The sequence below is a fragment of the Rutidosis leptorrhynchoides genome, chromosome 7 (assembly GCF_046630445.1).
Source record: "Rutidosis leptorrhynchoides isolate AG116_Rl617_1_P2 chromosome 7, CSIRO_AGI_Rlap_v1, whole genome shotgun sequence".
Taxonomy (NCBI): domain Eukaryota; kingdom Viridiplantae; phylum Streptophyta; class Magnoliopsida; order Asterales; family Asteraceae; genus Rutidosis; species Rutidosis leptorrhynchoides.
In genome coordinates this window covers 267,906,440-267,918,435 of record NC_092339.1, presented here as the reverse complement: position 1 = coordinate 267,918,435, position 11,996 = coordinate 267,906,440, and positions in this window count along the sequence as shown.

Below are 11,996 nucleotides of genomic sequence, written 5' to 3'. Positions count from 1 at the left end.
TTTGTGATTTGTCCATGGCTTTCTTCATAGTTTCGCATAATCTGCTTTTCGGTACTAAATTTTCTATTGAATGTTTCCATTATAATGATACATAGGAAGCACGAAGAGGTATATAATTTCGGACGAGAATATTTATGAAAATATCCTCAGAAATATCGAAGATATTGATGATGATATTTTGAAATTTCTAAGTTCGATGGTTGATGGAGAAAGATTTTTCCGTAAGATTTTAACATGACTTCGGAGCAAGATATTCTCTAAAGATTTCAACAGATCCAGAATTATCTGAATTCTTTGAATATAGGGTATGGTCCTTGTATTTGTCCTTGGTTTCTTTCATGGTTAACTCTATCCGTTTTCCAGTTCCAACGTTTCTGAGCTTTTCCAACATATTATTCTTTATCATCAAACTTCTGATGACTAAGGTCGTTTACGATTGCCTACAGTTTCTGCTGCTTCATTCAGCTTTTTCAACATTCAGAGTATCGATTCGTAAACTAGGTGCCTTTTCAAAATTTCAGAATTGAAGATCGTAATTCTAAGAGATAATTGTTATATGTATACATATAACTATTGATGTAGAAATGCTACAAGATTTGAAATACTGATTGCTGATTCTCAGTAATTGGTATGGCAATTATTGTTACAGGGTATAGATGAATACAAGATGGGGTTTCAATGAATATAATAATTTTTCAGAAAGTCCAAATTCATTGAAGTTGCTGGTAATTTTACTGCTGATGTGGTGAAATATAAACGGTTCTCCGGTAATGATGACGACAGGCAAACTTATATATCGAGGTTATAATAAGGCTAATTCGAATGAAAGTTGAAGTTGATTTGTTGAAGCTGTGATAAAATTGGCTAATTTGAAAAAGAGTTGCAATGTTATTTTCGGTAATAACAATGCCAAAGGAGCTAACACAGACACGTGTTAAACTTTTACTTAGGGTCCGGGAGTTTTCAGGTGCATAACTATATGCGTCAATCTTTTCTTCCATAGATGAAGTGCGGTTGGTTCATCCTTTCAATTGAGGTGTTTTTAAGAATCATGAAAGGTTTGAACGCAGATTAGAATTGCCAATATACAAATGAGGTTTAAGATGAATTCAAGTGGTAAACTTGAAGAATTTTTTAGTTTCATATGTTATAATCAGTATTTTAATTAATTTTAATTGTCCAATATTATTAGTCCTCAGTCGATAGTCCACCGTTGACAGTCCACTAATTCATTTATAGTTTAATATATAATATTCGAATTAATTAATACATATCGTAACCCGTGTACATGTCTCAGACTCGATCACAACTCAAATTATATATATTATTGTAGAATCAACCTCAACCCTGTATAGAGAACTCGATCATTACTGCATATAGAGTATCTATGGTTATTCCAAATAATATATATAAATGCGTCGATATGATATGTCAAAACCTTGTATACGTGTCTCGATATTTAAAGTGCGTAAATTAAATAACAGAAATTAAATAACGATAAATAAAGTGCGTAAAGTAAATAACATAAATTAAATGACGATAAATAAAATTGCGAGAATGTAAATTGCGATAATTAAATTGCGATAAAATAAAATGTAATCAGTTAGCTAGGAACAATTAGCTAGGAATAGTTAGCGTGGATTCTTAACAAAATTTCTCATAGTTAATTTGTTTATTTCTAATAATTTTTATTTTGTCCAATATTTTATTCATTATGCCACTTGTTGGATTCTGATAGGTCAAAATCCAAATATAAAATTAAATAAAAATGGTTATTCTGTGGTGAACGGATACGTATATCGGTGGATGTAAGTAGTATAGTTAATGACGGTTGAATCAAATTGAAAGAATGTACAGTGTAACGTATTAATGTGAAATATAAAAATTCCTCGGGTACCTACCCGTTAAAATATTTTCAGCATTAACAGTTTGTACAAAAATAATTTTTAATTACAATCTATATATACATATATATTTTCTTCAGATGTAATCGTGGATTTAATGAGTTAATATGATATTAATCTCATTTTCCTTTCATTTTGAGCTAGAATAAATAATCTCTAAGACTTTAGAGATTACATAATCGCCATGAAGAACGAAGATAATTGATGTAAGACGATACGTAGAATTATGATTACACTCGAGGTACAGAATGAGGTGTTGAGGCATGGATTGTTAATGGTACTGGTGCTATTACTGATGGTACTGTTGGTGCCGGTGATGTTGCTGAAGCTGGTAAATTTTGCACCATATTCTCCAAATTGATTACTCGAGCGCGAAGTTCGTTGACTTCTTCTATTATTCCAGGATGATTGTCGGTCGAAACGAGCGAATGATTAAGGTTTAGAATTTTATCTAGAATATAATCGTGGCGAGATATTCGGGAAATAAGCGAGAAAATGGTATTACAGACAGGTTCGCCGGTAAGTGCTTTAGGTTCATCGTCAAGAGGTAAATTCGGTTGGTGAAAAGGATCGCCTTCTTCGCGTCTCCATTAATTAAGTCGACTACAAACCCATCAGATGAATTGGGGATGGCTGATTGGTTGCTCCATTTCGATTACACTTCTTTCAGAGTTCGAGTGGAAATCCATATCGGAATAGCTGTCGGAATAACTATCGGAATAGCTATCGGAATCTAAGGGACTCGAACTGGTTGAAGGATTCATCTCGTACGATCAGATGAAGGATTTTCGATAAGAAATAGATTAGAGGATGTAGATAAGTACCGTGCAATACATAATTTACATATGCATATATAATACTAAAATCCCATAAGTTACGGAGGAATCTACGAAAGCTGTCAGGCAAAGTCTACAACAACAGATACACTAAGATATGAATTATCAGATACGCTAAGATATGAATTTTATTTATACACTATTCATGCAGTCAATGCAGTGAAACGTGTCTAGACTAAGAATGATAAGCAGGTAATTTTCGACACGAAATGATAAGCAAAACTCTTGACATGCAGACACGGTCGAAGTCCAGACTCACTAATGCATCCTAACGACTTATCAGTTATACACACTAATGCAGACCTGATTCGCTAAGACCACCGCTCTGATACCAATTGAAATGCCCCGTCCTAATCCATCCGGACGAAGTCCATATCGATTATAAACGATTCACAATAGTTGATTTCATCACGAGGTACTTTACCTCTAAATGATACATTTTACAAACATTGCATTCGTTTTAAAAGACAAACTTTCATTTACATCGAAAGTTGACAGGTATGCATACCATTTCATAATATCCAAACTATAAATGACCTAATCCGTGATTTACTTAATAATAATCTTTAATGAACTTCAATGACTCGAATGCAACATCTTTTGACATATGTCATGAATGACTCCAAGTAATATCCTTAAAATGAGCTAAAGCACAGCGGAAGATTTCTTTCAAACCTGAGAATAAACATGCTTTCAAGTGTCAACCAAAAGGTTGGTGAGTTCATTAGTTTAACATAAATAATCATTTCATAATTTTAATAGACCACAAGATTTCATATTTCCATTTCTCATAAACATACGTCCCATGCATAGAGACAAAAATATCATTCATATGGATTGAACACCTGATAACCGACATTCACAATATGCATATAAGAATATCCCCATTATTCCGGGATCCTCCTTCGGATATGATATAAATTTCGAAGTACTAAAGCATCCGGTACTTTGGATGGGGCTTGTTGGGCCCGATAGATCTATCTTTAGGATTCGCATCAATTAGGGTGTATGTTCCCTAATTCTTAGATTACCAGACTTAATAAAAAGGGGCATATTCAATTTCGATCATTCAACCATATAATGTAGTTTTGATTACTTGTGTCTATTTCGTAAAAACATTTATAAAAATTGCGCATGTATTCTCAGCCCAAAAATATAAAGGGTAAAAAGGTAAATGAAACTCACCTAATGTATTTTGTAGTAAAAATACATATTACGATATTGAACATGTGTAGGGTTGGCCTCGGATTCACGAACCTATATCATTTGTATAACTATTAATACACACAACCGTAATCAAATATATTTAATTTATTGATTATATCATTTTTATATTAATAATATATATATATATATATATATATATATATATATATATATATATATATATACTTCATATATTCTTTTTCGTATATGAAAATATTTTTTTTTATGTTAAATGTTTTAAATATGTTATATATATATTATTGGTTTATTATTAATAGTAATTTTAATGATACAAAAGCTATTTTAATGTTGATAAAGATAATAATAATGATACTTGATATTACTAACTAAAGTAATAATGTTAATAACGCTATTATTGACAATAATACTGATGTTAATGATAATAACTATAAAATATTAATTTTTCTGTTTAATAATAGTTAAGATAATGATTTTAGTAGTTACCTAATAGTAATATTCATGATAATACTTATAATCATATTAGTGGTAATAATAATAACCTTAATATTAATATTAATGATGATAATACTAATAATTATAATCATGTTTATAATAATAATGATAATGATAATATTAGTAATAATACTTATGTTCATTAAAATTGATGATAACACTAATGACAACTTGTTTTATTTTCATAATAACATTAATTATAATAATCATAATCATAAAAATGTTAATACTTATATCAATATTAATAATTTATATTAATAATACTTAATGTTGCTCAATGATATTACTTAATAAAAAAATGATAATTACATTAATCATATTATTTACTTTAACATAACTACAATAAATATTAATAACAATAACAATAACAATAATAATAATAATAATAATAATAATAATAATAATAATAATAATAATAATAATAATAATAATAATAATAATAATAATAATAATAATAAAAATAAAAATGGAAATATAAGCATATACCCTTTTTAAATCTGCTTCTAAAAAGAAAAGCCCAAGACAGGACTCGAACCCAAGACCACTCGCTACCCCGTCACCAACACCCAACCAATACGCTTTTAATGCTTTTTCTGATTTACAACCCATTTAGATTTATTTAACCCGTTTCTGTTTTTCCCTTACTCCTCTTCTTCTCCCCAAGATAAAAAATCAATCATAGATCCAAATTAATCACCAACTAGTTACATAATAAATTATAGGATTTGAAATTGATACAGAACCGATTACTGATTAAATAAATAGATTAAAACAACAGGAAATTAAAATAAAAAAATTTGTATCAGATGATGAAGAACACGACATGAACTCCAACCTCAAAATCGACTCTTTTGGGTGTTTTAGCTCACGAATTCAAAATGAAGTAGGTTCTAAATCCTTCCTATAAACCTTCACAGCCATCAATTTAACTTGAAACTTAAAAACGAATTTGAATTTGGTGAAGATCCAAACGTTTAACTTTTATTTCAAAATCTTTGACTTTAAAATTCGTAGTTGATAAAAAGAATTGGAACACGAAATTTTGCAGAAAGATCATTTGAAATATTCCTAACAAAACTCATTAATACTTTTTGAATTTAATTTCAAATTCGAGCATTTTAAAAAATAAAACAGGAGCAGAGCAGGTATCTGTTCTTCCCTTTATTTTTTTAAAAAAAAATTAAACTACTGCATAAATTAAAGTGATACTGATATGGAGAAGTTATATGATAAATTTAACACCAACATGGATTGATTTATATGGAAATTTTGTGGGTGTCGACCTTCAGTTACAGACAAACAAGAATCGAAAATAAATAAAAAAATAAAAAGCAGAGTGTGATTGCTAACTGAATTTGTACATTTAACTATTATTGATTATTGGCAATTTCATACAAGAACAAAATTTACATGAGGACTGAAAAGAACGTGCAACAGATTATGACTTTCTAGTTTATATATATGATTTTATTTATAAAACTTAATTCTAATAAAAAAATAATTCTATTATTATTAAATAATAAAAATACTGATTATTATTAATAATAATAACATAATAATAATATTAATAATAATTATCCTAATAATAACAATTTTTAGAATAATAACACTAATAGTTATAATAATGTTCTTAATGATATAAATGATAAGTAAAATGATAATTATTAGTAATATTGTTAACAATGATATTTACAATAATATTAATTATGTTAATAATAGTATTAGGTTGTATTATAATATTATTAATAATAATAATTTAATGATTTTAGTAATATTGATTGTATTTAATAATAATAGTGATAACAATAATAATCAAAATAGATAACAATAATGATGCAGATATGGTAATACTAGTAACAATAATACTAAACCTATTAATGATACTAGTAATAATATTTCATGTAATAATTAATCTAACAACTATAAATAAACTTGTAATTATATTTAATATATTAATTTTACAATTAATATATATTATATTTTATGATAACATTTATTTGATATATATATGTTTTATATATATATATATATACAAATACTTATTAATATCAATCATATATATATTTACATATATTTATTTTAATGGTAACTTATCTATTCTATTTATTATTTTACATTTTTGATCCCAAATGATTAAATGTACTTTATTAATTCAAAATATTATGTATACACTTATATATATATATATATATATATATATATATATATATATATATATATATATATATATGTATATATATATGTATTTACATATTTATTTACACACAATCGTTCGTGAATCGTCGGGCATAGTCAAAGGGTAATTGATTACATGAATATAGATTTCAAAACTTTCGAGACTCAACATTACAGATTTTGCTTATCGTGTCGCAAACATATAAAGATTAAAGTTTAAATGTGGTCGGAAATTCCCGGGTCATCACAGTACTAATAAGAATTCATGCCTCTAGTTATTACATCATTATAACTACTAAATGCGCCTTTAAAAAAAATTATAACTTCTAAATACTAGAAACTGGATAGTACATGGACAAAGTTTCTTTGAATTGAATTGAAATAGAAATGAAGTGTGTGTAAAATGAATGATCACAGTCTCCTTTTATAGTAAACTGGGTCGCCAGATTTGAAGCACGGGTCGCCAGTTTTATAGCCCGTGCCACCAGTTTCAATTCTGAGTCGTTAGTTGAAGAATCGGGTAGCCCATTTGGGCTAACTGGGTTTCCAGTTAGCTTAACTGGGTCACCAGTTGGCTAACTGGTTCGTCAGTTAGCTTAAATGGGTCGCCAGTTATTGATCTCGAGTCGCCAGTTTTATATCCTGAGTCACCAGTTTCATTTACGAGTCACTAGTTGTTGTAACTGGGCTGCCAGATCATGTAACTGGGTCACCAGTTTCAGTAACTGGGTTGCCAGTTTCATAATCTAGGTTGCCAGTTTCATAAAAAAAGTTTTAGGTGGTTGATTTCGCGGATGAATTTCTCTAATAGTTGCGCTTTATCTTGTCTGGTGCAGTGTACAGTTAGCTTGTATCAGGTAGATAAGTCTTCTGGATGCTCTTTAAGCTTGATCTTACGTGTACAAAAGTCCCTTAATCAGTCTCTAAAGCTCTTGTTGGTCGGACATGAGTATAGGAGAGATTAAGGTTTAGTGTGTGTTTCAGTGTGTGTAAGTCTTGTAACTTCTTGATCCCTTCAACCGGATGCATAAAGGATCTAGGTCATGGTTAGATCTTAATAATTAAGCTCCAATTAAGTGTCGGTAAGTCTGCTAGTCATCTTGATCTTCTGAAGTAGTGTTTTAGAGTGATCTCTGAAATTATGGTTTTAGGAAACCATAATTTTAACTTTTCCTTGTTCTTCAGTTTAAGCTTATGGATTCAGACTCCAAGTGTAACGACCCGACTTTTTCGACTTGCTTTTGTGCCTTGTATTTTTGCAAAACTGCGTATCTGTGCGTACTGTGTTACTTTATACTCTGTAAACTTGATATACGTGGTTTACTTCCAATTATATGTTAAAACGTGCCTTAGAGTACGTAGGATACTTAACTTGATCATTGGAAGCCTTTATAACCGTTAGTGTTACTTAACGTTTCGAATAAACTGCGGACTGCGCACACGTTTGACTTTTGTCGTAATCGGAATATTATGACTGCGAAATATTAATTATTATTTTATAATAATAATTACCTGGGTGTTTGGATGCTTAATTTTAATTAATTATTTACTAGATCACAATAGTTAGTCTTGTTGGACTTTCTACCTTGTTGGACTTAAGCCCACCCTACACTAACTAGTGGCCCAATTAATTAGCTCAAGTATTATTACTAGTGACCCATAATAAATAAAATAAATAAAATTAATTAATTAATGAGTCATACTAGCATTTGGATAAGGATTATCCATATTGTTACATGGGATTCTAGAATAAGTACATACTTTAGACAACCACTAACCAAAAAGCAAAATGGTGTCTCCTCCCCTCCCCCTCAAAACCTACGGCCAAGAGGCCCTTCCAAGTCATCAATCCATGTCAAAATATTGCCTATAAATACTAGCCATATTCCTCTCATTTTACACATGCTCTCATTTGAATTTCACACACACTTACTCTTTTACTTCCTTTCTAGAATTTCTCACTTGTAAGTTTTTGATCTTTTTCTTCTTCTTTCCCTTTCTAATTCGTGTAACATCATCATTCTTAAAGATCAAGCTTTTTAGCTTTGATCTTGATTATATCTTGTTGATTCAAGCATGAATCCTTCAAGAACATGGAAGATTCAAGCTTTCTAGCTTTAAATCTTCACCAACTTTGTAGATCTATATTTTTCTTACTTTAATCTTGTTATTTTGTTATAAAGATTTAAACTTGTGTTTGTAATCTTCATGTATCTTAAAGATCCAAGCTTTATGCTTTAAGATCTTCAAGAACAATCAAGATGCAAGCTTTCTAGCTTGAATCTTCATATCTTGTTGTTGGATCTAAGTTTTCTAACTTATGATATTGTTATTTTGTTAAAAAGATTCAAACTTGTGTTTGTTATCTTCATGTAACTTAAAGATCCAAGCTTTATGCTTCAAGATCTTCAAGAACAATAAAGGTTCAAGCTTTCTAGCTTTGCAACCTTGTAACTTGTGTGAATAGGATCCAAGCTCTCTAGCTTAGGGTTCCATCACCTCATTTGACTTAGATTGTGTTCATACTTGTTTGATTGATGTAAAGTTTGTAACTTTGTTTGTAAATAGGACTTGTAATTGTGTTAAGACTAAGGATATGATGTAACCTTGGTTCATCATCCATCTAAGACTCTTAAATGAGTTGTGTTACCATTTGGTCTTAACATATTGTGTATTGATGGTAGAATCTTGATCAAAATTTATGCTAAACCATCAACGAGTTGTACACTTGAAGCTACAAGCATCAAGGATGAGAACCGTGATGAGCATCAAGCACCAAGAACCCCACCGGAGCACTTGTCCACTGATTTTCGTATCTGATCATGCCACCTGTGTAGTGACCCGAACTTTTCCATGTTTATATATATTAATTGAGATTGATATTTACATGATTAAATGTTTCCAACATGTTAAGCAATCAAGCTTGTTAAGACTTGATTAATTGAAATATGTTTCATATAGACAATTGACCACCCAAGTTGACCGGTGATTCACGAATGTTAAAACTTGTAAAAACTATATGATGACATATATATGGATATATATATATATATATATATATATATATATATATATATATATATATATATATATATATATATATATATATATATATATATATATATATATATATAGTTAACATGTTACTATGATAAGTAAACATATCATTAAGTATATTAACAATGAACTACATATGTAAAAACAAGACTACTAACTTAATGATTTTTAAACGAGACATATATGTAACGATTATCGTTGTAAAGACATTTAATGTATATATATCATATTAAGAGATATTTATACATGATAATATCATGATAATATAATAATTTAAAATCTCATTTGATATTATAAACATTGGGTTAACAACATTTAACAAGATCGTTAACCTAAAGGTTTCAAAACAACACTTACATGTAACGACTAACGATGACTTAACGACTCAGTTAAAATGTATATACATGTAGTGTTTTAATATGTATTTATACACTTTTGAAAGACTTCAATACACTTATCAAAATACTTCTACTTAAAAAAAATGCTTACAAATACATCCTCGTTCAGTTTCATCAACAATTCTACTCGTATGCACCCGTATTTGTACTCGTACAATACACAGCTTTTAGATGTATGTACTATTGGTATATACACTCCAATGATCAGCTCTTAGCAGCCCATGTAAGTCACCTAATACATGTGGGAACCATCATTTGGCAACTAGCATGAAATATCTCATAAAATTACAAAAATATGAGTAATCATTCATGACTTATTTACATGAAAACAAAATTACATATCCTTTATATCTAATCCATACACCAACGACAAAAAACACCAACAAACACTTTCATTCTTAAATTTTCTTCATCTAATTGATCTCTCTCAAGTTCTATCTTCAAGTTCTAAGTGTTCTTCATAAATTCTACAAGTTCTAGTTACATAAAATCAAGAATACTTTCAAGTTTGCTAGCTCACTTCCAATCTTGTAAGGTGATCATCCAACCTCAAGAAATCTTTGTTTCTTACAGTAGGTTATCATTCTAATACAAGGTAATAAACATATTCAAACTTTGGTTCAATTTCTATAACTATAACAATCTTATTTCAAGTGATGATCTTACTTGAACTTGTTTTCGTGTCATGATTCTGCTTCAAGAACTTCGAGCCATCCAAGGATCCGTTGAAGCTAGATCCATTTTTCTCTTTTCCAGTAGGTTTATCCAAGGAACTTAAGGTAGTAATGATGTTCATAACATCATTCGATTCATACATATAAAGCTATCTTATTCGAAGGTTTAAACTTGTAATCACTAGAACATAGTTTAGTTAATTCTAAACTTGTTTGCAAACAAAAGTTAATCCTTCTAACTTGACTTTTAAAATCAACTAAACACATGTTCTATATCTATATGATATGCTAACTTAATGATTTAAAACCTGAAAACACGAAAAACACCGTAAAACCGGATTTACGCCGTCGTAGTAACACCGCGGGCTGTTTTGGGTTAGTTAATTAAAAACTATGATAAACTTTGATTTAAAAGTTGTTATTCTGAGAAAATGAATTTTATTATGAACATGAAACTATATCCAAAAATTATGGTTAAACTCAAAGTGAAAGTATGTTTTCTAAAATGGTCATCTAGACGTCGTTCTTTCGACTGAAATGACTACCTTTACAAAAACGACTTATAACTTATTTTTCTGACTATAAACCTATACTTTTTCTGATTAGATTCATAAAATAGAGTTCAATATGAAACCATAGCAATTTGATTCACTCAAAACGGATTTAAAATGAAGAAGTTATGGGTAAAACAAGATTGGATAATTTTTCTCATTTTAGCTACGTGAAAATTGGTAACAAATCTATTCCAACCATAACTTAATCAACTTGTATCGTATATTATGTAATCTTGAGATAGCATAGACACGTATACAATGTTTTGACCTATCATGTCGATACATCTATATATATTTCGGAACAACCATAGACACTCTATATGTGAATGTTGGAGTTAGCTATACAGGGTTGAGGCTGATTCCAAAATATATATAGTTTGAGTTGTGATCAATACTGAGATACGTATACACTGGGTAGTGGATTGATTCAAGATAATATTTATCGATTTATTTCTGTACATCTTACTGTGGACAACTAGTTGTAGGTTACTAACGAGGACAGCTGACTTAATAAACTTAAAACATTAAAATATATTAAAAGTGTTGTAAATATATTTTGAACATACTTTGATATATATGTATATATTGTTATAGGTTCGTGAATCAACCAGTGGCCAAGTCTTACTTCCCGACGAAGTAAAAATCTGTGAAAGTGAGTTATAGTCCCACTTTTAAAATCTAATATTTTTGGGATGAGAATACATACAGGTTTTATAAA